This window comes from Pelodiscus sinensis, chromosome 1 (genome assembly GCF_049634645.1).
Source record: "Pelodiscus sinensis isolate JC-2024 chromosome 1, ASM4963464v1, whole genome shotgun sequence".
NCBI lineage: Eukaryota > Metazoa > Chordata > Testudines > Trionychidae > Pelodiscus > Pelodiscus sinensis.
This window is the reverse complement of record NC_134711.1, coordinates 241,179,456-241,205,863: the sequence shown is the minus strand read 5'-3', so window position 1 is coordinate 241,205,863 and position 26,408 is coordinate 241,179,456. Positions and strand designations below refer to the sequence as shown.

At 39.2% G+C, this 26,408-nt stretch overlaps 1 protein-coding gene across 5 annotated transcripts in view; it reads left to right on the top strand.

The window, feature by feature from the left end:
• MYO16 (myosin XVI) overlaps positions 1 to 26,408 on the top strand; it is a 517,195-nt gene that overhangs the window by 177,109 nt on the left and 313,678 nt on the right. The window lies entirely within an intron of this gene.

The window sequence follows — 26,408 nt, the reverse complement described above, 5'->3', positions numbered from 1 at the left end:
TTGCCATTAATCCCTGACAAACTGGACAAAAATTACAAAGGAAAATTGGGAGATATCTTTCTTTTGGTAAAGTTTGCTTTTAATTCTCTTTTATGAAAAGCATAATTTAAGTGATTGTATATTGTTCCTTGTGGCACTCACATTGTGATGCGCTCAGATATTAAGTTAAGGGAGGCCATATAAATATCCTTTGTAGAAAAACATGTGAAGGCTTCTAAGGCTTGAAGACTTTTAAACTCATCTCCCTTTGCATCTACCAAATTCTCTCTTACCAAGCTCAGAATACCAAAAATATGGCACTAAATATTTCATTTGGATAGAAGAATATTTTTGTCTTGACAGTATAGGTCAGTGTTTCTTAAACTATGTTCTGTTGCACACCGGTGTGCTGCGAGGCAGTCAGAGGTGTGCTGTGGAGAACAACAGAATTCAAAATGGCTGCCCTTAAAGGTGACTTTTTTTTCTCTCAATAACTCTTCCCCCCTCCCCCCCCCCCGACCCTTTTTTTTTTTTTTTTTTTTTGCTCCTCATAAAAAAAATATTGTTTGGTGTTCCTTGGTCTTAAAAAGTTTAAGAAACACTGGTATAGGATATGAACATTAAGTAGGTTATACATGTGGAAAGAGCCTGAGGCAAAGTATAAAACTCCTGGGAACTGATTTTCACCACTGTTGTCAGAAAGGGGAAATCTCAGTGAAGAAGGAATGCTATTCCCTTACTTTTTTGTATTACAGAATTCTCACAAAAACCTAGTCAACCTTTCTTTTATTACCTTCTCATACATCCTATTTGCAAGATGAGTCTCTTGCAGGAATTTGTGGATCCATCTAGTTTTCAAGATGAAAGTTTTCAAATTCAATGTTATAGCAACAGGAGTAATCCACCAAGAACTGAAAGAGGGATGTTCTGTTACATTTGATTGGTTTTAACATTGTGGATACCATTGGAAACATAGAATAAAAAGAATGGTGGAGCTGAGAAAATTATGACTGAATAGTTAAGAATTCTTTTAGCCACAAAAGTATGTTGAACTGGAAAGGCAAATCTTCAGACAAATAACTCATAATGAGTGCATAGGATTATGTATCTCAAAGTCTTTAATGAAAAGTCATGAAATGCTTTTCTCTCTGTGTCCATTTTGTCCTAGGCATGCCACAGATTTTAAAATTCTTCAAGATTTTGGCTTGAATTCTCATTTACATAATAGTCCCTTCACAGCACTTTGGTAATGTAAGCCTCAAAATAAGTGAAAATTGCACACTAAGTTGCCAAAGTATCTCAGAAATGGTGAATTTCCTTTAAAAATGTTATAATTATAAAAAAGACAGTTATTACAGGTACATCATTTTAATTCATAGAATCATAGAGCTGGAAAAGACCTCAGAAGGTCATCAAGTCCAGCCCCCCATCTTTTCATTTCTTTATAAAATGAAAGACGAAGACAAATAACATCTAGTTGATATATTTTTAAAGAGTCAGGGAAGTGTCCTAAATTTAGTAGAACGCTTTGTTAACTTATTGCAAGGCCTCTCACATTTGCTTAAGTACTGCACTTTTATAGATTGGCATATGAGAGGTGCTTCTTATTAATGGTGTATGATGAATTTAACAAATAGAAGTGATGATCAAGATGCTTTTCATTACTGGATTGGAAGAAGGACTTTTTAATGTAGATGTCAAGTGGAGTAAGGACAAAGAAAAGATTGTTGGCCTCTGAAATGTGGTTTGTGTCTTCAGTTCTTTTGAAGTTACAGTAAACAGCGTTAGAAATGATGAGGTGCTGAAAAAGTTGTGAAGAAAAATGAGGGATCCTGTGCATCCATAAATTAGCATTTGGGTATGTCTATGCATCAGAGTTATTTTGGGATACCAGAAGTATCCCCAAATAGCTACCCATCTTTTGAATGTGTCTGCTATTCCGAAATATAGCGGATGTGTTATTTTGCCATTCCTGTACACCTCATTGTACAAGGGGTAAGGGATGGCTTGAAATGGCTTTATTTTGAAATTTGGTGCTGTGTAGACAGTGCCAAATTTCATAATAGCCTATTTCAACATAGACTTGAAATAAGCTACTCAATTTACGTAGCACACGTTGAGTATCTTATTTTGAGTTTATGGTGCTGTGTAGACGCATTCTTAGTTACCTTGATTTGTAAACACTCCTGGAACTTCCTTCAGGTTTCTTCTAATTAAATAAATAGGACAAAAGAAACATTCAGTGGAGAGGAAATCCTAAATTTAGAGTAACTTATGTAGACTTGGTATCTGAGAATGGGGAGCTGATCCAGTTCAATGGACAACAATGTAAACTGATGAGACTGGGATAGAAAATGAAGCATAGACATTAAAGAGGTAAATTGAAGACCAATAGATATCTGTGAGTAGGGTTTTTTGAGAGGTGCATAATCCATTTCTCAGGAATGAATGTTGTTTGTAACTTTGAAATGGAGCTTCAGGGGGTAGCCGAGTTAATCTGTTACAGAAAAAAAACTTCAAGCAAATGGTATGGTAGCACTTTATAGACTAACAAAACATGTAAATGGTATCATGAGCTATCGTGGGCACAGCTCACTTCTTCAGATGATCAGAGTTATGATTAGAGGATAAGGAAACATGAAATAAATAGGAGAAGGGAAGGGGGGAAGAAAGAAAGATGTTGAAATGGATGTTGTTCATAATTCTGTCTACATCTATACTGCAAGCCTCTTTCGAAATAGGCTTTTTCGAAAGATAGTTTTGAACAAGCCTCTTTTGAAAAAAAACGTCTAGACTACAACCAGTACTTTCGAAAAAGCAAGCCGATGCAGGCAGGCAGTCTGGATGCTCTCTTTCGAAAAAGCACAGTTTGCATTATATAGCGCCTTTTTTCGAAAGAGCACTTCCGAAAAAAGGTGTTATTCCTCATAAAATTAAGTTTACTGCAATCGAAAAAACTGCTGTGTTCTTTTGATTTACTTTCAAAAGAACACGGCTGCAGTCTAGACACAGGTGAAGTTTTTTCAAAAAAACGCTACTTTTTTCAAAAAAAAACCTGTAGTCTAGACATAACCTCAGAAACGTTCATAACTCTGAACAAAACTTTATAGTTATTATTTCAAAAGTTTACAACTGAACATTGAGTTAATACAGCTTTGAAACTTTACTGTGTAGGAGAAAGATACTGCTTTTAATCATCTTAATTTAATTGAAACAAGCATAAAATGGTTTCCTTACCTTGTCAAATCTTTTTTAAAAATCTCTTAACTTTTAGTAGTTTGTGTTTAACACAATACTGTTCTGTGTTTGCTTCCTCACCCTCTCTGCTGCTGGCTTCTAGTTCCAAATGAGGTGTATGGTTTACCTGTGTTAGTTTGTAATGCTGGTGTTCATAACTCTAAGGTTGTACTGTAAAGTAGTACTTAGTATATTTATAAACAACAAAAATAGCTGCTGACACCAGTTATACATCTTTCCCTGAAGCACTGTCTATGAGCTTTTTTGTTTGTTTGTTTGTTTGTTTGTTTTTTTGTGTAGAGTCCTTAATCTGGAGGTAACTTGATTATATTTAAAACTGTTTTCAGGAGCCATGATCTACAAAATGCAAATTAGGCACCTATTCTATTCAATGATTTGGTGGCATAGAACTAGTAAACTATTAAGCAACAGTACTGTTTTCAGGTTTAAAAGTGGAATAGAACAATTTAATTTCAGTGAGACTCGTGGGAATATAAAAGAACTAGCCTATGAATAGTTATGGATTTATTTTCAGAAAAGAAGTTTAAAAGACAGGTCTGTTGGGAGAAGGAACAATAAAGCATTAGTCTCAGGATAGGAAGAAGCTTACACACAACAAAAATATGAACTTGACATACACTGGAGATAGGAATTAACTGGTATATGTTCACCAACTATGTGGTGCTTAGATTACATTATATGAGCAGATTTTAGAACCTGTGAAAAAGATAAAGTAACTTTTCAAAATGCATAATTAGGGACAAAAACCTTGATAGGCCACATGATATTCTTATGTCCCTTTAATATTTGTGTTCTATTTTGTCCTATAAAATACTTTGGCCTTTTGAAATGGAAAATAAAAAGTTTAAAGGGCCTACATATTTGTTGAATATTTTTTTTTCATGAAAATGACCTTATTAGGGCTGGGAAACCTTTTTTGGATTGGAGGCCACTGACCCACAGAAAAATCATTTGGGGCTACACACAAGTGAGAAGCAAACCAAAAATCATCTCAACCCCTCACTGATGTGGCCCTGACTGAGAAGGAGAAAGACACTCCCCACATTCACCTTGCACACCAGAGCCTAAGTTGGCCCAAGCTAGTATATTTTGTGTGTTGCAGTCCCACAGGGGAATGGAGGAGAAGGCTGGAGCTCCAGTATGGTCTCCACAATGCTAGGGTGGGAGCCTCATGCCTTGGAGGCCAGATCCAGGCAAGCTAGGGATAATATTCTCTATTTGATCAATAAGGCAATAAGAACATAAGAATAGACATACGGGGTCAGACCAAAGGTCTATCCAGCCCAGTATCCTGTCTGCTGATAGTGGCCAATGCCAGGTGCCCCAGAGGGAGTAAATTGAACAGCGATCTCTCTCCTGCCATCCATCTCCACCCTCTGACAAACAGGCTAGGGACACCATTCCTTACCCATCCTGGCTAATAGCCATTAATGGACTTAACTTCCATGAATTTATCTATCTCTTTTTTAAATCCTGTTATAGTCCTAGCCTTCACAACCTCCTCAGACAAGGAGTTCCACAGATTGACTGTACTGTGTGAAGAACTTCCTTTTATTTGTTTTAAACCTGCTGCCCTTTAATTTCATTTGGTGGCCCCTAGTTCTTATATTATGGGAACAAGTAAAATACCTTTTCCTTATTCACTTTCTCGACACCAGTCATGAATTTATATACCTCTATCATATCCCCCCTTAATCTCCCCTTTTCCAAGTGTAAAAATCCTAGTCTCTTTAATCTCTCTTCACATGGGACCCATTCCAAATCCCATAATATATGATAATTTTAGCAAGATTAGGATATTGAGATCACAGAAATATGCCATTGCATTCTGTGTCTCAAAAATCTTTTAAGTGTACTGTGCTTCATGCATTACCCAGACGGAGTAACTTCATAGTTCAAAGTCTGCTTGGACAGGCCAGTTCTCTAATTGCATTTTGCCATTCTGGAAGCCAGTTTTCTTTTGAGTTAAGATGACTGGCATTTTAAGCTTCTAAGTATGGCGGTATTTCACACAATGATGTGTTTGTAGAGGGTATAGATTTAATTACAGTCCATCTGGACAGGGTTCCTCTGGGTGCATATTATCTTGCTGTACATAGCTTGAACTCTTGGAATATCTCAAGGTTTGTAATCATCCTTGTGAATCTAACACATTGCAAAAATGCAAATTAGTTGACTTAGAGTTTTGGAACTATTAGCTGCTTGTAGTAGCATAATGCACTTATATACACAGCTCCCTAGATACAGTACACAGTAATCACTTCCTACATACCATTTAACCTCTCAGTATTTCCCGTGCACAGGAAGACATCATACATTCTTTTCTATATGACACCATCCATATGTATTTATTCATTTAAGTTTTGTCATCTACATGCCAGTATCAAAGTGGCAGTATTGAGACACATACATGAAACAGTCATTTATCCACATGTGTCATTTGGCATTTCTTCTCTTTATTAAATCTGGAGTATACCAACTGGCTAAGCAGCAGTTCTGCAGAAAATGACCTGGAGATTACAGTAGATGAAAAGATGAATAAATGTCAATGAGAAATCTAATGGCATATTAGGGTGCATTAGTTGGACCATTGCTAGCCGATCTAGTGCAGTGATTATTCCCCTTTATTTAGCACTGGCGAGGCCACATCTGGAGTATTGTGTCCAATTCTGGGGCCCCCCATTACAGAAAGGAGGTGGACACATTGGAGAATGTCCCATGGAGAGCAACAAAAATGACAAGGGACTGGAGCACATAATTTATGGGGAGAGACTGAGGGATTTGGGGTTAGAGTGAGGGGGGATTTGATAGCAGCCCTCAACTACCTGAAGTGGGGTTTTCAAAAAGGGGTTTCTAAAAAGGATGGAGAGAGGCTGTTCTCAGTGGTGACAGATGATAGCATGAGAAGCAGTGGTTTCAAGTTGCAGTGGGGGAGGTCTAGGTTCGATATCAGTTGGTAAAACACTGGAATGGGTTACCTAAGGAGGTGGTAGAATATCCATCCCTAGAGTTTTTAAGTCCCAGCTTGATAAAAAAACCTGGCTAGGATAATTTAGCTTCAGAGAGGTAACTGGGTTAGTCTGTAACTAGAAAAATTTTAAAAACAACAAATAGTCTAGTAGCACCTTAAAGACTAACAAATTATGTGGATGGTATCATGAGCTTTCGTGGGCATAAACCACTTCTTCAGATGACTGGAGTATTGAAAGTCCAGATCCAAGAATAAATAAGGGAAATGGGGATAGAAGGAAAAAAAGGAGAAAAAAAGACATGCTCTATATAGATCGTGTAGGTGTTTGTCTCTGTCTGTGGGATTGGAGAAAATCTAGTTGTATCTTAGGGCTTGGCTATAAACAATAGTTTGCTCCAGTCTCACAGACAGAGACAAACACCTACACGATCTATATAGAGCATTCTTAAACCTGAAATTCAATGATGATATCCTATTACATTATGTTTCCTCAGACCAATCCTATTCAATATATTTATAAATGATCTGGAGAAAGGGGTAAACAATGAGGTGGCAAAATTTGCAGATGCTACTAAATTGCTCAAGATAGTTAAGACCAAAGCAGACTATGAAGAGTTTCAAAAAGAGCTCACCAAACTAAGTGATTGGGCAACAAAATGGCAAATTAAATGTAATGTTGATAAGTGTAAAGTAATGCACATTGGAAAAAATAATCCCAACTATACATACAATATGATGGGGACTAATTTAGCTACAACTACGCAAGAGATAGAGATCTTGGAGTCGTTGTAGATAGGTCTCTGGAAACATCCACTCAGTATGAAGTGGCAGTCAAAAAAAATCAAATAGAATGTTAGGAATCATTAAAAAGGGGATAGAGAACAAGACAGGGAACCTCTTATTGCCTCTATATAAAACCATAGTCCACCCACATTTTGAATATTGCATACAGATATGGTTGCCTCATCTCAAAAAAGATATATTAGCATTGGAAAAGATTCAGAAAAGGACAACAAAAATTATTAGGGGATCAAAGTAGAAGTACTTTTTTTGGCTCTAAAATTAGCAATCATTAGCTTCATCAAGTGACCTTTTGTTCTCATATTGTGATATAAAGACTCATCACTTTATACTGTATCTGTCATCATTCTAAATCATTAAAATTAAATTAAATTTGAAAAGAATGTGAGCTTCTGTGCTTTTATCAGAGTTCAGTGCTTGAATTGTTTGGTTTTTCTATCAGACTTGCAGCTTAAATCCCATGTGCATAAGCAGATGGGGAAATACCAGAATTTAGTTTCAGTCACCTAAGGTACTTTGAAGGTCCCCTTGTAATTAATCTTCTTTCCTAGCCAAATAATTCTAGGGCTTACAATGTCTTGTCATAGAAAAATCCTACTATACTTCAGACATTTTTCCTGAGCTTTTGAATTTCTGCTGTAATATCTTAAGGATATGTGAATAAAACTGAATGCAGTTCTAAAAAATGGTATTTAATGTATTGTCATTATAATATTTTATACACTGTTTTTCTATATGTTCTTCAGTGCATCTTCACATCCCATTTGTTTAAATGTTGCACAATGATCAAATGCATTCTTTGATCTATCCCCAATTATTTTTACAATACTTTGAAAAAGACATTTCATTGTAAAGCGTTTAGAATGAGAGTGTGTGTTAATTCATTCCAGCAAACATTCTGCAGATATTTACACAATTTAGAAAAGTTTTTTACGTCTTTACTTTTTAAGTGTGGAAATAAGAATCTAAAAAAGCCAGCCAGGTTTGCTCTGTTGTGAATCTTATACTGTTTTCCACTACCAATAATCCTTCACCACTGACCATCACTCCACTCCACTCTACACCTCTACCCAAACTTAACTTTGCCACCTTGCATTTGTAATACAAAAGGGCCGAGGGAGACAAAGCTGCCACATTCCCCCAGGTCTCACCTAGTTACCTGCTATCTCCTCTTTATATTACTTCTTGGTTGAGCACAAGAAAGAATTCTCCCTTTCCAAGGAAAAGTTTGAGTAACTTTTTGGCCATGAGAAGGGCACCTAATTTCCCTTTTAAGGCGTTATCTCTTCATCCATCTTCTTGAAGGCCAGGGTGTGTCCTAATCTTACATGACTGCATCCACGTCCACTTGGGTGGTTTTTATAGTGCTGCTGTGGTTTTCCAAACTGCAGGGAGAGGTAGGGTATGTCTACACTATGCAGTTATGTTAGAAAAACGACTGTTTTTCCAACAAAACCTGAGTTATGTCCACACTGCAATCGTGTTCTTTCAAAAGTTAATTGAAAGAACAGAGGGATTTTTCCAGTATTGGTAATTCTCTTTTTATAAGGAAGAAGCCTTTTTCTGAAAGAGCTGTTTCAGAAAAAGGCATGTGTGGATGGGGAAGAGGGAGTTCTTTTGAAAGAAGAGGAAAGAGGAAAAAGCACAAGTGCCCTGGTGGCCACTCTGTCCATAGTGTAAACAGCTTAAATGTGAGATAGCATCCATTCAATGTGGACACTATCTTTGGAAAAAGGAGATTGCTTTTTTGGTGTGCTTTTGCAGTGTGGACGCTCTCTTTTGGAAGAAGTTTTTTCAGAAAATCTCTTCCAGAAAAGCCTCTTCTGAAAGAAGCCTGTAGTCTAGACACAGACTTAGAGTTGGCTGATTGTGCAGGGTGAGCCATGGCATGTCCTTTTAAGGTCTTGCCACTCTATGTTATTCTTTCTTACCCCCAACACACTCTCTTGTAGTACAATAGAATTATGCCTCCAGGTATGTCTACTCTACAAAGTTAATTCAAAATAACAGCAGTTATTTCTAATTAACTTTAATAGCGTCTACACAGGTAAACCGCTATTTCAAAATAAATTTGAAATAGTGGAGTCCTTATTTTGAATTTGGTAAACCTCATTCTATGAGGAGTAACAGCAAATTCAAAATAGCTATTTTGAATTAAGTGCTGTGTAGAAACTTAATTCAAAATAGGGGGCCGCCAACCCTTTCCAGGGAGCCCTGGTGGCCGCTCTGGGCACAACCAGGAAAACTTACTCTCCTCTCCAGCAGCCCTGGAACTATTAAAGGGGTAGACTCTGGCCACAGTGCCTGTGCCAGCTCCAAGCCTGACAGCCCAGAGCCACCAGTGGCCACCGGGGCCCCTGACCCAGTGGCCCCAAAACATGAGCCAGCAAGCCACTGGCAGTCAGACCTCCACTGCTCCCCAGGAGCAGACTGCCAGCTCCCAGGAGCCTGACAGGGGCTGGAGAAAGTGGGCGTCTTCCTGGTCCAGGGTGGAGATCATGGACCTTATTCAGGTTTGGGGGCGATGCCCCCAATGTCCATGATCTCTGCACTAGATGGAGGAACATGGCCGTCTAAAGCTGCCAGCCTGGCCACCAAAAGCCACATGCGAAACCAGGAGCGGGTTAGCATGAAAGTCAAGTTGGTCCAGTGAGACCCCCAACCCTGAGCCCTGAGCTTCCCCTTCCCCTTCTTCCCCTTACTTCCCCCTTCCAGCTTCCTCCTCCCAGGTTTCCCTCTCCCACCTCCTTTTCCCAGTCTCCCCAGAGGTTCATCCCCCCCCCCCAGTTTGTTCAATAAACCCAGTTTCTATTTTTGAACATATGTGTCTTTTATTTGACATCAGGAAGGGGGGCTAGGGAAGGGTAAGTGGAAGGATGTGAGGGCTTAATGGAGCACGTGTCCCCGGTGGGGAGGACCGGGGAGGCTCTCAGGGCTCCTCGGGGTGGATGCTCTCCCTCAGGGCCTCCTGGATCTTGACAGCCCCCTGATGAACCCCCTGGATGGCAGCCTGCAGCAAGTGCCGCTGGGCTGATGGCAACAACCCCACGAGATGCACTGGCATGCCCAGGGGCAGCTCTGGCTCCATGTGGCCGAGTTCTGTGGTGTCCTAAGTGCAGACACTCAGGGCAATCCAAGACAGGACTGCTTTGCTGTCCCTCATCGAGGTAGACAAGTAAGTGGGGAACCCTGAGAACTGTCTGGGGTGAGAGTAGGGTCCCTTTAAGCATGGAGCTCAGTTAGCCTCAGGCAGCAGCCCCACACACTAAGTCCTAACCTGATGCCCTGCCGGCACTGATTCCGGCCAGCCTTAACTTCGGTTCAGGGTCCACTCAGTGTGGACACGCTATTTCGAAATAGTTTTTGTGTCTAGATGCATTATTTCGAATTAGCTTAATTCGAATTAACTATTTTGAATTAAGTTAATTCGAAATAGCATTGTAGTGTAGACATACCCTCAGATAGCAGTTGCTGAGGCACAATGTTTCCTGATATTCTCTTGTTCCCACTAGAGTTATGAGCTTAGTAAGTGACACCATTGTAATGGGGATGTGGGCTTTATTACAAACTATTTGTATTACTATTATTCCCCCACTAACCTTTTCCTCTTCCTACAATCAAAGCTACTAACTGATAGGTCCCAAATGCCATTGTAAACCGGGAATCATCATAATTAAGCAGGAGTGTTTCTTCTCTTTAGATGCCCCAAAATTTAGGGGAATGGTAAAAAATGAAGAGGATGGGTCACTGATGCAGGTCAATCTGGATTGTTTCTTAAGTTGCATGCAAGCAAACACCATGGCTACCCATAAATATATGGCTACCTGCAATATGGACTACCTGTAAATATATAAATCTAATAATGAAGACATAGGCCATTCTTACGTGATGGAGGAGTCTTATCCTGGGAAACAGTGATTCTGAAAGGGTATGTCTACACTAACCCGCTAGTTCGCACTAGCGGGGTAATGTAGGCATACCGCACTTGCAAATGAAGCCCGGGATTTGAATTTCCCGGGCTTCATTTGCATAAGCGGGGAGCCGCCATTTTTAAAACCCCGCTGGTTCGAACCCCGTGCAGCGTGGCTACACGGGGCTCGAACTAGGTAGTTCGGACTAGGATTCCTACTCCGAACTACCGGTACACCTCGTTCCACCGGTAGTGTACCGGTAGTTCGGAATAGGAATCCTAGTCCGAACTACCTAGTTCGAGCCCTGTGTAGCCGCGCTGCACGGGGTTCGAACCAGCGGGGTTTTAAAAATGGCGGCTCCCCGCTTATGCAAATGAAGCCCGGGAAATTCAAATCCTGGGCTTCATTTGCAAGTGTGGTATGCCTACATTACCCTCCTAGTTCGAACTAGGAGGGTAGTGTAGACATACCCAAAAAGATTTTGGAGTCATGCTGGGTAATCAGTTCACTGTGAACTTCCAGTGCGATGCTGGCCTATACTGCTAATGTGATCCTGGGATGTGTAAGCAGAGGAATATTGATTAGGAGTAGGGTGGTCATTTCACCACAGTATTTGGCACTGCTGGCATACTCTGCAAAGTTTTGGTGCCTGCAATTCAAGAAGGATGTTGAAAAATGGCAAAGAATTCAAAACAGGCCCTAATGATTTACTAAAAGGATTACAAAATATACCTTATACTGATGAGCTAAATAAATTTTGCTCTTTGGCTGTGTCTAGACTGGCCAGTTTTTCTGGAAAAGCAGTCGCTTTTCCGGAAAAACTTGCCAGCTGTCTACACTGGCTGCTTGAATTTCCACAAAAGCACTGACTTCCTACTGTAAGAAATCAGTGCTTCTTGCGGAAATTCTATTCTGCTCCCATTCAGGCAAAAGTCCCTTTTGCGCAAAGCTTTTGCACAAAAGGGCCAGTGTAGACAGCTCAGATTTGTTTTCTACAAAAAAGCCCCGATCGCGAAAATGGCGATCAGGGCATTTTTGCGGAAAAGTGCGTTTAGATTGGCACGGACGCTTTTCTGCAAAAACTGCTTTTGCGAAAAAGCGTCCATGCCAATCTAGACGCTCTGTTCCGAAAATGCTTTTAATGGAAAACCTTTCCATTAAAAGCATTTCCGGAAAATCATGCCAATCTAGACGCAGCCTTTGAGTCTAAGAAAGAGAAGGTTATGGAGTGACTTGATTATAGTGTATAAGTACCTACATGGGAACAAATATCTAAAAATGAATTCTTCAGTCACACAGAGGAAAGTAAAAGTGGTGCTAGAGCACTAAAACTTCAAGTGCTTAAAAAAACCTATATTTCTGGAGTTTACATTTTTTAAATAATTATTTCTTTCTACTCCTAGGATGGCTGTCATTAACTTTGCATTTCTTGTGCCTGTGATTAGTTTTATTTGATGTCTATTTAACCATCAAAGATATTATTGAAAAGACAGTGTGCTTCTTCACTGTTATCAGAAGAGTTTAGTGCTAGAGCTGTGTTTTTGTGCACAAGCCTAACAGCTAATGAGGAAAGTTAGGTCCCATGGTGCTTGAGCAGATGGGGAAATGTTGGTCTTTAGTTTTCAGTCATCAGTGCTAATTCTTTTATCTTCTGATCACATTAGTGGAACAGACTGTGCTTGTCAAGCTAGTTGTAGAATTTGCCAGAGAAATATTTTCTTTTTACTTTATTCAAAAACCTTCCTATGGTATGGAATTGCTTACAATTAATTGGTTTAAAATGCCTTTTCCACAAATTAAAGAGATAATGACAACCTTAACATATTATTTTTAAAATAATACTTTATTACTATATTGAAATTAATATCACATATAGTTTAATGGAAGTCTGCCTTCAAATAAAAATGGGTGTTTCTGTGAACAAATGTGATATTAAATACCCATAAATCTATCAGAGAGATTGTATGAACAATTATTATATTTGAACATGTATCTGTCTATCCTTACTTGCCCTAATTCATATTTTTCAATGCTTTGGTTCGTTGATCTGTAATGTTCTTTGCTATACCTACATAAAGATATGTATGTGGTTCTTAGCTTCAAGGTGACAAAACAATTTCTGTTAGTTCTTTTGTTTTTTAAGGAAATTGTTGTTGATGCAGATCTTATTAGGCATTTGTCTCCCCATACCTCTTCCCTAATGCAGTACAAAGGAGACACCACAGAGATATAGACCTTATTTACAAATACAAGCAATATTTATGAGTTTGTTTATTTGTTTATCATAGTGCTTAGGAACCCTAATTGAAGACCAGGACCCCACTGTATTGGGTATTATATAAACACAAGAAAAAAGCCAGCTCCTGTCCCAAAGAGCATATAATTCAAGTATAAAGACAGGAGACAACAGATGGATACAAACAGACAGGGGAATAAAAGGAAACTGCGAGACAATATTTGTTACCCATGACTGACATTCAGCATACTAACAGCTAACCATTGTAAAGTTTTCTGTAGCCCCTAGAGCAAAACAGAGTTTTAAGGAGGATAATGATCTAGTTTGGAAGACATTAATGGGGAGTTTCTCACAAGCATGAACACAGCATAGACAAAAGCACAACAATGCTACTCTGAAAATTTAACAAGTCGGCAATGGAAGCTGACTTCATAGACTGATCAGAGGCAAGAGTCAACTTTTTTATACTGACTGAGAGATGCTAGGTGGGTTGGGAACAGTTTAAAGGACCTTGAAAGTGAAGACAAGTACTTTGTGTTTTATATGATAGAGAAAAGAGGTGGCTTGGGCCAAGCAGCAGAAAGGGGATTAAACTATGCTAATATAAGACATTCTTACTCTATTTTATTTGGACTATGCTGTGTTTATAAAGCAAATGAGAAGAGCAACATTTATTTATCTTTTTAGACTATGTGTTTAATTAGTGATGCCCTCTATTTTAATTCTGTTTATCTGATATGTAAAACTTATATTTGGTAGAAGGACTCAGAATAAAAGGAAAGAAAAAAGAAAAGGATGTCTGAAATCTACCAATGCCATATAATAACAAGCACAATATTTATATATCTTTATGTAATTGTTATTGCAATAAATAAGCTTTAGAAAGCTCAACACTCTCAAATTTCATGACAATTTTCCAGGACCAATACGTAGGCCAGATTCTCATTTATATTCAGGCTTCCTTTATATCACTTGGGTAGTAGAAAAAGGTCTTAAAGAGGATTTAACTGTTTCTTCCCACTTTAAGACTCTCTTTATCCTGTGTCAGCCTTAGAATCATAGAATCATAGAATAATAGGACTGGAAGGGACCTCAAGAGGTCATCCTGGAAGGGACCTCAAGGCAGGACCAAGCTCCGTCTACACCATCCCTGACAGATGTCTATCTAACCTGTTCTTAAATATCTTCAGAGAGGGAGATTCCACCACCTCCCTTGGCAATTTATTCCAATATTTGACCACCCTGACAGTTAGGAATTTTTTCCTAATGTCCAATCTAAACCTCCCCTGCTGCACTTTAAGCCCATTACTCCTTGTCCTGTCCTCAGAAACCAAGAGGAATAAATTTTCTCCTTCCTCCTTGTGACACCCTTTTAGATATTTGAAAACCGCTATCATGTCCCCCCTTAATCTTCTTTTTTCCAAACTAAACAAGCCCAGTTCATGAAGCCTGGCTTCATAGGTCATGTTCTCTAAACCTTTAATCATTCTTGTCGCTCTTCTCTGTACCCTTTCCAATTTCTCCACATCTTTCTTGAAATGTGGCGCCCAGGACTGGACACAGTACTCCAGCTGAGGCCTAACTAGTGCAGAGTAGAGCGGCAGAATGACTTCACGAGTTTTGCTTACAACACACCTGTTGATACAACCTAGAATCATATTTGCTTTTTTTGCAACAGCATCACACTGTTGACTCATTTTCAACTTGTGGTCCACTATGACCCCTAGATCCCTTTCCGCCATGCTCCTTCCTAGACAGTCGCTTCCCATCTTGTATGTATGGAACTGATTGTTCCTTCCTAAGTGGAGCACTTTGCATTTCTCTTTATTAAACCTCATCCTGTTTACCTCTGACCATTTCTCTAACTTGCTAAGGTCATTTTGAATTATGTCCGTATCCTCCAAAGAAGTCGCAACCCCACCCAGTTTGGTATCATCTGCAAACTTAATAAGCGTACTCTCTATCCCAATATCTACATCATTGATGAAGATATTGAACAGTACGGGTCCCAAAACAGACCCTTGAGGAACTCCACTTGTTATCCCTTTCCAGCAGGATTTAGAACCGTTAACAACAACTCTCTGACTACGGTTATCCAGCCAGTTATGCACCCACCTTATCGTGGCCCTATCTAAGTTATATTTGCCTAGTTTATCAATAAGAATATCATGTGAGACCATATCAAATGCCTTACTAAAGTCTAGGTATATGACATCCACCGCTTCTCCCTTATCCACAAGGCTCGTTATCTTATCAAAGAAAGCTATCAGATTAGTTTGGCATGACTTGTTCTTCACAAACCCATGCTGGCTATTCCCTATCACTTTATTACCTTCCAAGTGTTTGCATATGATTTCCTTAATTACCTGCTCCATTATCTTCCCTGGGACAGACGTTAAACTGACCGGTCTGTAGTTTCCTGGGTTGTTCTTATTCCCCTTTTTATAGATGGGCACAATATTTGCCCTTTTCCAGTCTTCTGGAATCTCCCCTGTTTGCCATGATTTTTCAAAGATCATAGCTAAAGGCTCAGATACCTCCTCTATCAGCTCCTTGAGTATCCTGGGATGCATTTCATCAGGACCTGGTGACTTGCTGACATCTAACTTTCCTAAGTGATTTTTAACTTGTTCTTTGTGTATACTATCTTCTAAACTTACCCTCTCTCTGCTTGTATTCACTATGTTAGGCACACCTCCAGACTTCTCGGTGAAGACCGAAACAAAGAAGTCATTGAGCATCTCCGCCATTTCCAAGTTCCCTGTTACTGCTTCTCCCTCCTCACTAAGCAGTGGGCCTACCCTGTCCTTGGTCTTCCTCTTGCTTTTAATGTATTTATAAAAGGTCTTCTTGTTTCCCTTTATGCCTGTAGCTAGTTTGATCTCATTTTGTGCCTTTGCCTTTCTAATCTTGCCCCTGCATTCCCGTGTTGCTTGCCTATATTCATCCTTTGTTAGTTGTCATTCATCCTTTGTTAAGCCAAATGAAAACTGCATCCCTTCTCTTTATAACGTGTCTGGGAATATATACTACATACTGTATTTTCCGGCGTATAAGGCTACTGGGCGTATAAGACGACCCCCTACTTTTTTAGTTAAAAGATAGGTTTTCGTCTTATACCCCAGCGCCCCTCCGCCTCCCCGGCTTTGCTCCCGGTGTCCCTGGTCTGCTGGGGACCGTCTCCAGCAGACCAGGGACACCGGGAGCAAAGCGTCTGAGGACGCCCCGGCAGCAGGACAGCCCTGGTATGCTTCGGAAGCCCCGCCGCCGGAGCCCCTCCGCGGCTTTGCAAAGCCTCAGGGGAAGCCGGCGGCGGGGCATCCCAGGTGCGCCTGGGCTGCCCTGCCGCCTGTATACCCGGCGTATAAGACGACCCCCGATTTTTGGGGTATGTTTTTTACCATCAAAAGTCGTCTTATACGCCGGAAAATACGGTACTCATTTAGCTTGAAGACAGCAATAGGGTGTCACCTATTTAAAAATTTTTTTTTGTGGGCAAACTTGGTAAAAAATGGAGCATTGATGTATTCCAATAAGAAGTGATATAATAGACTGTTATACAGGCTTTTCAGAACTCAAAGCAGTGATAACTTGATTTGTTTTGCTTAGACCAAGTTAAGGATAAATCAGTGGGGCATAACTCCTCCATCTGATGAATGATTGATGCATCCTGTCAAGGCTATTCCCCACTCTGGTACTCCAAATGCAGAAGGCGGGGGCCCACAAGAGAGCATCAGAACCTTGCCTCTACAGGCACTGGTTACAAAAAGTTCCCCCCAGAATCACAATATACAGATTTTGGGGAATCTCTGCTACCATCAAATGATTTTTTATGCTTAAAAACCAGGGGTGAACACTTGAAACCACCCCCAGGGGTACCCCAAGCTCCTTTTGCTACAAAAGAGCTTGAAAAATGAAAAGAGAAAAACAAGCTACAGTTTCTAGTAGCTGATTTCCCAGTCTGAGGCATGCAGATACAAACAGACAGACAGACAGACCTTCCAGTACACAAGAATAAAATCATCACCTTAGAAAAGTGATTTTTTTATTACAAGACAAAAGATAAACTTGATAAAGCTTGATATTTGGTTGCTAGATGTTACAGAGCAACTAAGAAAAGGAAATTGAAATACAGAGAAAAGTCTCTAGGCACATTGTGAGATAGTAAATGGGGAGGGGAGGCCTAGATTTACACAAAGCAGTTCAAATCAAATCACAAAATAAAGAAAAAATCCCTGATTGCGATTAGATCCACTTTTGCTTCACTTACTTCCAATCTTCTCTTATTCAGTCTACTTCCATGCCCCAAATTCCTTGGAGGCATGGTAGTCCTGTCTGGGTTTAAATCATTCTCTCAACTCCTGGTTTTTCTCTACCACACAAAGAAAGCAGGCAAGGAATCTATTTCCAATTCAGATTTCAACACTATCTTGATTGGTTCTCCTGGCCCCTTGTCCAACACCTTTGCTAACTACCTGAGTTTAACCCTTTAGTCCCGGAGAGCTGGTCAGCACTCCTCCTATCCATTACACACCCCAAAGTGCTTTCACCTACAACTACTTTTTATTAGGTCTTGCGTGCACGCACACACACACACATATATGTAAAAGGTTCAAAGCACTCAAAAAATCATTACCCAAAGTCTGAGATGCTTTCAAATGAGTAACAAAGGCCACCAATGGCCAGTAACCTTCTTGTGGGCAGTAGATTGTTGGAGAAAAGTCCCTCAGGACTACTTCCAGGAACTAATCAAAGTGTACTTTTTTTCTAATGTTATAGGTAACTTAAAGAAAAAGTATTATTTACAGTGACTCCTAGTTGATCACCAGTTTTTCTAGCTTCCACAAATTCTTCATTATCTCTTATTAGAAAAGCATTTTTAGTATTTCTAGACACAATAACAATAACATGTATATATAGGGGGGCATTCAGAACTAAGGTTGCTATCCGCTTTCTCCTTTCCGTTTTCATGGTCCATTCTTTTTTTTCTCTCTCCCATTCTGATTACAAAAAAGTGCAAACTGTGGCAATTTGTCTTTGCCCTGGCAATTATTCCTGTTACATAATGTTCTGCTTTTAATCAATGGTGGATAAACACCAAAAAAAGTCTGTGGTTCAATTTGGTGATATTTGGGAGTTACCCGACTGTTAGACAAGATTTTTCCATCATTCCACTCAATAGTGTCTCTATTAATACCATCAAGGTGAAAAACACATAATAAGGGACAAATGTATTTGGAATATTATAGCAAACTGAGACATTGAACCATAATACAGAAGTCGGAATTAAACATGTTATTAACTACAGTAGATTTTCATAGGCATCAATTAAAATATAAATCAAATAGAAAATTGCAGGTAGTAGATAATTTGGGAATACTCTATTTATGCATGAACTATGTGATGATGAATTCCTCCTTTACAGTTGTGAGTACCTGGTTGTGCCACATCTGGAATAATTAATTTGCTTTATATTTTCAATGTATTTATTGGATTTGATTCATTACCTCAATAACATGATAAACTCAGCATTGTTAAAATGTCTGGGTTTTTTAAAAAAATGCTTGAGGTTCAAATATAGAAACATCCAACTAAATAACTTTATTTCAGTTATATTAGAACAATTTTATATAGTACTTCCATTGCTGTCGGTGATAAGTGGTGATCTATATAGTAACCAATATGAGTTTATCATACTGTTATACTATTATACTAGTATACTATACTATACATATACTATTCCGGTTGCTTATCATTCATATTTCCCTAAAATGGTGTTAGGTCCCTTATATGGCAAATTAAAAGCATGACATGGCCTCTGCTACAAATAGCTATCTAAGTCCCCAGTCCTTCAGAGAATTGTATGCTTATTTAACTTGATTAAGCATGCATATAGTCCCATTTAAATCCATGGAGATTATTCATGTTATTAAGAGTTTGCAGGACTAGGGCATGATTTTAGAGCTGACAGAGATGAAAGTGACAATTGAGAGAATGGGTAACAGAAGGCCAAGGGTGACTAATAAGTTATTCTCTAGCGGTGTTTACCCACATTGTTGTTTCCATAACAATTACATTGTGTAATGGGATATTTAACTACTTGTGAATTACAATGAAAGCTACTGAATATTTTGTTTAAAATGTTAATATCTATTCTCATTTCTGACATAAACTCTAATTCTTCATAAAATATAATACCTTGCAGCCTCAATTATCAAACTAACATTCCTTGTTAATCAAAGGTCAGTCATTACTCCTGGGAGTGACAGTGATGAAAGCTTCTCTTTTGCAGAGGCCCCTCTTGCGAAACTGTAATCCTGTAGACCTGGATTATCTTTTCTTCCCCAGGCCTTTTATGACACTGATGGCTTAAAATGAGAGAAAACAACATCCTAGAAATGCCTCCTATATAACAGGTACTTCCAACTGATGTAGATTTGTAAGAGTAAAAGATTAGTATAGAGCCAGTCCTTGGCATGGAAAGTATGACCAGAGCATAATATATTCAAGATATTCTTGGCTGCCAGATAGCCCCCAACAGCCTATTAGAGCTGCCCTGAGCTACTGTAATTTATGCCCGGAGCTCAGGTGAAAATTCAAGATGTTCAAAGGCAGTTTACAGCCAGTGGATTTAGAAGAGTTAAAACTTCATGGTAGTCAACTGGGCCAGCCAGCTTTGGGGAACAAGATAGCTGTCTCGTTGTGGACTTGGTAGGCCCCTCCTCTGAGCAATTTAGACTTTGGAAAAGAACCAATTCTCTCTCTCCTGAAACTGGGAATTATCTGTAGTGTGAGGACTTGGGATCTCACAAAAGTGAGGCACTATTATAGAAGTAAAGGGAGAAAAAAATCAACATTAAAAAATTCAAATTAGAATGTAAATGCAACAGACAATTTTTTTAAAAGGTCAGTTATTGTATTTCAGGAAGATACATACATGTTGGCCAGGTGCTTCTTTGACATCTTCAGTAGAAATATTTTATAAATCAAAGCAAAAATATTATGAGGCTCGCTATGGCTAGCTGCCAAAGGACACATGTACATTCGATTTTAACCCAGAGTCGACAGAATGTAAGTGTGGGTTAAAAAGGAATGCTGTCAGTATAATATACCATTTTAATGGAATAATCTATAAATAGTAAATACTAAAGTGTAGGTTTAATCAGACCTTCTTGTAATAAAATGATGGTAACTGTGAAATATCCTGCCTCCACACAATCTGTTGTTGAAATATGTTGGAAGTAAAACATGCACTCAAAGAGAAGGCTGCTGCTCTGTCATTTTTATTTAAAATTCTACTAAATTTTCTTTGTGTGAGATTTGTGAACTGGAAAAATTCCTGAATTTTTGTGAGTTGTACTTTAAGTTCTGCGTTTTGCATAATGAGATAGTAAATAATGATTTTTTTTATACCAATGACCCTACATCATAAAAATACATAGGGCAACATTGTCCCCTTCACGTTTGCGAGTAGAATGGAGTAAAACTGTTGGAGTCTAATCAGGAACAACAGAAGAGGGAACTGCCTACGCTTGCATAGTTCAGTGCATTGAGTGCAGGACTCTACAAGGCTTTGCCACGAGGAAGCAGGATGGGGGTGGAGCCAAGGAGATCCCTGCATGCCCTACTTATTTTCCTTACTGGCAGTCTGACTGGCTTATGTATTTAAATGATTATGAAAGATGTTTCATCACCCACGGATTCCCCTCTGAACTGCTGCTGAACAGCTTCTGTGGAAGTCGCAAGGTCTTTGCAAATCTTTTTAGATTTAATATTTTATCAGTTGTACTCAGACTGAGGCTCACAAGCCATAAATGGCTCTTTAATATGTCTCCTATGATATTAAAACACTGTAGGCTACGTCTACACTGGTGTGATCTTGCTCAAAAACTCTTTAATGAACGAGTTCTTGCATTAAAGTAGTTGCACAAGAGAGCATTTACACTGGCATGTGCTTTTGTGCAAGAGATGTGCTTTTACGCAAGAGCATCCTTGCCAGTGTAGACGCTCTCTGTGCAAGAAAGCTGTGATGGCCATTTTAACCATAGGGCTTTCTTGCACAAGAAATTCACATTGCCTGTCTACACCGGCCTCTTGCGCAAGAACAGTTGCGCAAAAGGACTTATTCCTGAGCTGGAGTGTCAGAGTTATGGCATAAGAAGCCCTGATTTCATACATTAGAATGTCAGTTTACTTACACAAGAACACACGGCCAGTGTAGACAGGCAGCAAGTTTTTGTGCAAGAGCGGCTGCTTTTGCGCAAGATTACGCCAGTGTAGAAACAGCCTGTGTGATCTAATTATTAACCTTTCTTGGCTATTTACCAATCAGGATGCTTTTACTGTGTAGTTAACCAAATGTTGATTATATAATAGTCATTTTACTGTGAGAATGATATACAATTGAAAAAATAAAATCTACATTCTTTTGGTTAATGTTAGGTAATGTTGACTGCTAATTTGGATCCTGAACATGTAAGTATCACTATGTTAGATGGTTAGGACAGATCTGCTCATTTTACTATGTATGTGTGCATGTGTGGGCATGCACCCTTCATGCACATGTGCAAAGACACTTTGTAATGAATGATACTGAAAATGAGATAAAGAGGTAAAATCTCCCATAGTAAGAAAAATGCCATAGGCTGAACATCTTGTAAAGTGTAAATACATTTATTTATTTTTGTCTAGTAACATGTAATATTAATTTCTTATATAAAGAAATGTTTTGTAAAATTATGGTGCACTTTTTTAAACACTGAAAAAGTGAACAGTGCTACTGAATAAATGCTGCCATTTATATTTTGGAAACATGAATTCAATGTAAACTTACTTTAGGTTAGAAGAGAACAGAGTTTTTCCCATAACAGGAAGCCAAATGATTTGTCTCTTAATTTTGCACAATGCTTAGGATATTCTGGAATATAAAAAATAAACCGTGTTTTGGGAGGGGAATACAGTGCAGAGGTTTCTGTTTGTTTGTTTGTTTGTTTTTTAAACTTCAGGCTGAGCTGCATTAATGAGGCAGAGCTCCATTTTCCTCTGTCCCATTGTTGTCCATCCTAATTTCATACCTATTTATTTAAACACTGGAATAAATTGCCGGGGGGGGGAGAGGCGGCTTGTGGAATCTCTATCACTGGAGAAATTTAGGAGCAGATTGTCTGAGATTATCTAGATGGTGCTTGGTCCTGCCATGAGGGCAGGGGTCTGGACTCGATGACCTTTTGAGGTCCCTTCCAGTTCTATGATTCTATGATATACAGCTGGCTAAAGTTTACCCTTGGTTGCATCGATGTAACCTCATGAAGCCAGTGATAAGAACTAGGCCCCCATGATCAGGCTGCAAAGGGGACAGCTGCTTTAGGGCCTAGGGCTCTTGGCTGCAGTTGTCACTATTGCATCAGCAGTAGCTGCTTGAGCCCCAGGCCCTTTATATCACTTTCAGACCCCCTGGCACTGAAAGGCTGGCCCCAGACCTGTTCCTTATGCCCAAAGCCCCATCTCCTATAGAGACACAGAGGCAGCACCCCTCATCTTTCCAAGTGGCCTGGCAAGTCTGTAGGCTGCCCTGAGAGTGACCTTGAGTAACAGAGGGCAGTGCTTTGCTCATGATTACATACATATATAGAAAAATATTAAATAACATGTATTTACAAAAGTAAATTACTCAAATAATTTAAATCTCTAAAGTAAATCAAATATAGAACAATTGAGAGCAAAGTATTAAGTTACATCCTGTGACACATTACAAAGTCTCCACTTGAGTATAAGTAGGCAGACATTAAGGCTATGTCTACAAAGCAGTGTTATTTCAGAATAACTGACCTTACTCCAAAATAACATAGTCCGCATCTACACAGCAAGCAATTATTTTGACATGATGTAGAAATAATGGCAAGCTGGAGAAGTTCTTATTCCTACTCCCGTAATTCTCACTGTACAAGGAGTAAGGGAAGTCGAGGGAAGAGTGCTCTTTCTTGGACTTCCTGCTGTATAGACAGTGCCAAAATCCAAAATCAGCTATTTCAACAGCTATGCAATTGATGTAGTTCCAGTTGTGTAGCTTATTTTGGCTTTAGCCCTACTGCATAGATGTGCCCTAAATGACCTACTTAGTTCTTCCACAAGTGGTCAGGAAGGAGCTGGAAACTGAACGTCCAGTCAGAACGTCCACCCACAGAAAAATCAGTCAGGGGGTGCACAGAATTGAAAAAAAAAACCACCACTCACCAGCACGGGCTCCTCAATGCTGGGAGACCACTGAGCCTCAGGAACTGGATCTAGACATGCTGGGTACTGCATCTGGCCCCTGGGCCTTAGGTTCCCCACCCCTGTTTTGGGTGAAATTCTAGTAATGTCAACAGTGTCATACTAGGATGATGTTTTTGTCTTTTCTGAAATCTTTATTTTTTTCCATATGATATATCTATAATCCCAAGAGTACCGCAATGAATGGTGGAAAAATCACTGGATGAAACACTTATTTTGTTTTTTTGGTAGACAGATGGTCAGCTTCATTTGTCTGCCAGTTTCACCATAACATATCCAAGTTAGAGCTAGCATAGAGACAGGAGATGTAGATTCAAATCTTCTCTCTGCCTGTGGCCATGTCTATACTATATATTTATGTCAATCTAAATTACATTGGCATGCAACTGCCGCACTATTACATTAATTGTGCATGTGCACACCTTGCTCCTTTTGTTGGCGGTGTGCTTCATCAGAGGTGGGATCTGAATCCATAGCTTCTCTCTCCCAAGTGAATGCCTTTATCATCAGAATATATAGTCATTCTCTTTTTAACCCAATGATGATTTAAAAATTGGTACAAAGTGGAACAGCTTCAGCAGAAGAGATTGAAAGCAAAACAGCCTATAATCTTCACCTGTTAGTGTTGTGATCTGAACTCAAGTCCCTGCTCCCAAGTGGGGGTTCAAACCGGGGTCTACCTCATGCCTTGTAAGTCTCGTAAATATTAGACTAAAGGTTATAGAAGGAGAATGGACATCATGCTCTCTGTCTCTCTTTGCTGTTTCTAATTTGCTGACAAGTTCTGAACACGTTACCAACAAAGTATTTTGTCTGAATTTTTGGTTGTCTGGCCCAATAGCAAACTCAGTTATTCACCCAGCTGCTAGCTTTATTTTAACTGTGCAATATTTCCATGAAACTAAAACAAATACCCTATCCCAGGAATTTTTGTACTGCATAGTAAATTCCTATATTTAAAAACTAGATGACTATTTATGGTAATGCTGCAAAATGCTGGGTCTTGCAATAATAGCATTGGGGGTAACTACTGTAATATGGATTTTCTGTCTTGTTTTTGCACTTAGCATAGTAAGTATTAATGGATGAAACTTTACAATGTCAGTCAAGTGTAAATGTAGCTCTGAAGAATACCTACAAATATGTGAGTTATTTTTATACCCTATTTATTTGAGCTGGAGATGTTTGCATGAAGCATAGTTGATATATTTTAGACACTTTGGCCGCTACTGGGATGCCAAAGAAGACACAGCAGTTGATGATTTTACTATTTAGGTCCTATATGCAAGTACATATTAATGAACAGATTATCAGACACAGTGCATACTTCAGCCTTGAACAAGTAACAATATGTGTGTGGTTGGGAGATCTTTATTCTGTAGATAGACCATTTAGCTCTCTCCATTACCTTGTATACCTACTACTTTCTGTCTCCTGTTAGAATTCTTTTTTTAGTCAGTGGGGGCATCAGCCAGTAAGTGAATTAAGGTATCTTATTTGTTTAATCTGGAATCAAAACTTACTGGATGCTGGATGGAGTGGACCATTCAGAGGGAATTGGTCCTGCTTACATTTGCCTCATTGACTGCCTCTCAGTGTCAGATATTAGGATATATCTACACTGTAAGTAAAAATCTGTAGCTTGACCATGCCAGCTGGTTCAAACCAAGAAGTTGTTTAATTGAGTTCTAAACATTCAGGCTTGGACTGGAGCCAAGACAGCTGGCAACAGGTTTTTACTTGCTGTGTAGACATACCCTTACAGCGCAGCTGGTCTCTGTAAAGAGCTAGGAGATCAGGGAAAAACCAGGATGAAACTGGAAGGCTTAGCTTTTCTCCTGGGAAAAGGTGAGAGGGTAAAGAGTGAGTCTGAGGCACCATGGAGAAAGACTCCAGTAAGGTAGTGCTGGTAGTGGCTTACCAAAAACAAGGGAAGACTTCAGGTGTGATATCCTAAAAGTGGAGGAGGATTCACTTCCGGGAGAGAGAAACTCAAAGGCTGAGTTTTGCTTTCTATTGTAAAAACAAAGTAGCCCCAAATGGGAAATATTTTAAGGGGAAAATGTGTGAACTTTCTAAGGGACCTTGAGCAGAAAAGGAAACTGAGGCAGAGTGCCATTTTGCCACTCCTTTTAAAGGAGAGGTAAAAAGAAACGTGCCGAGATAGAATGCAGCACTAGCCTCTCCATGAGCATAGTTACAGAATATTAAATCAATGCTTTCAGCAAAGCAGGAAAAGCGGGAAAAGTCATTTCTACACTCACTGACACAGGCTATACCCCCATCGCCAGCTCAGTGATTCCTTGTTCCATTTTCAGGAAAGGTATGTAACTTGAGCTTTGAAATCCCAATGACAGAATACTTCATTAGCATTTTGGTTATTTTATTTTATTTATTGCACAAATTATTTGTTTATTGCTTGTTAGCAGTGACAAAACATTATTTAACCTTCTAATTAATGTTTCCAGTTAATGTTGCTGATATTCTCTGGGAGGAGTCATTACCCTTACTCCCTTCTATGCTAATTCCCTAGCTTCTTCTCATCCAAAGTTTACTCTATTAAATTACTTTTAAGCATGTAGTAATCCCATTGATTTAAACTGTTCTAAACACCAATAAACCTAAACAACTTGAAGTGGAGTCATCAGCCACATAATTCTCATGTAAGGATTTGATCTGGGTAAAATATTGGCACTGAATTATAATCAGCCTATTGGAATAATGTATTGTAATTTTGCTGAAGAAATCCTTACAAATGGGGAAGTGGTGGGCTATTGAAAGTGGGTGGAGGTAAGAAAAGGCACGTGGTGCTTTCAAATTACCTGTCTAGCATTTGTAATCATAGTTTGGCTATATCAGGGTGGCTAACCTCAATGTGTAAATTAAAATAACAAAGTAGATACCATATTTCATATCTACTTCACTTTGACAGATTGCTGTCTTCCAGGCTGTAAGAAGTATCTGCACTGGCAGAGACGCA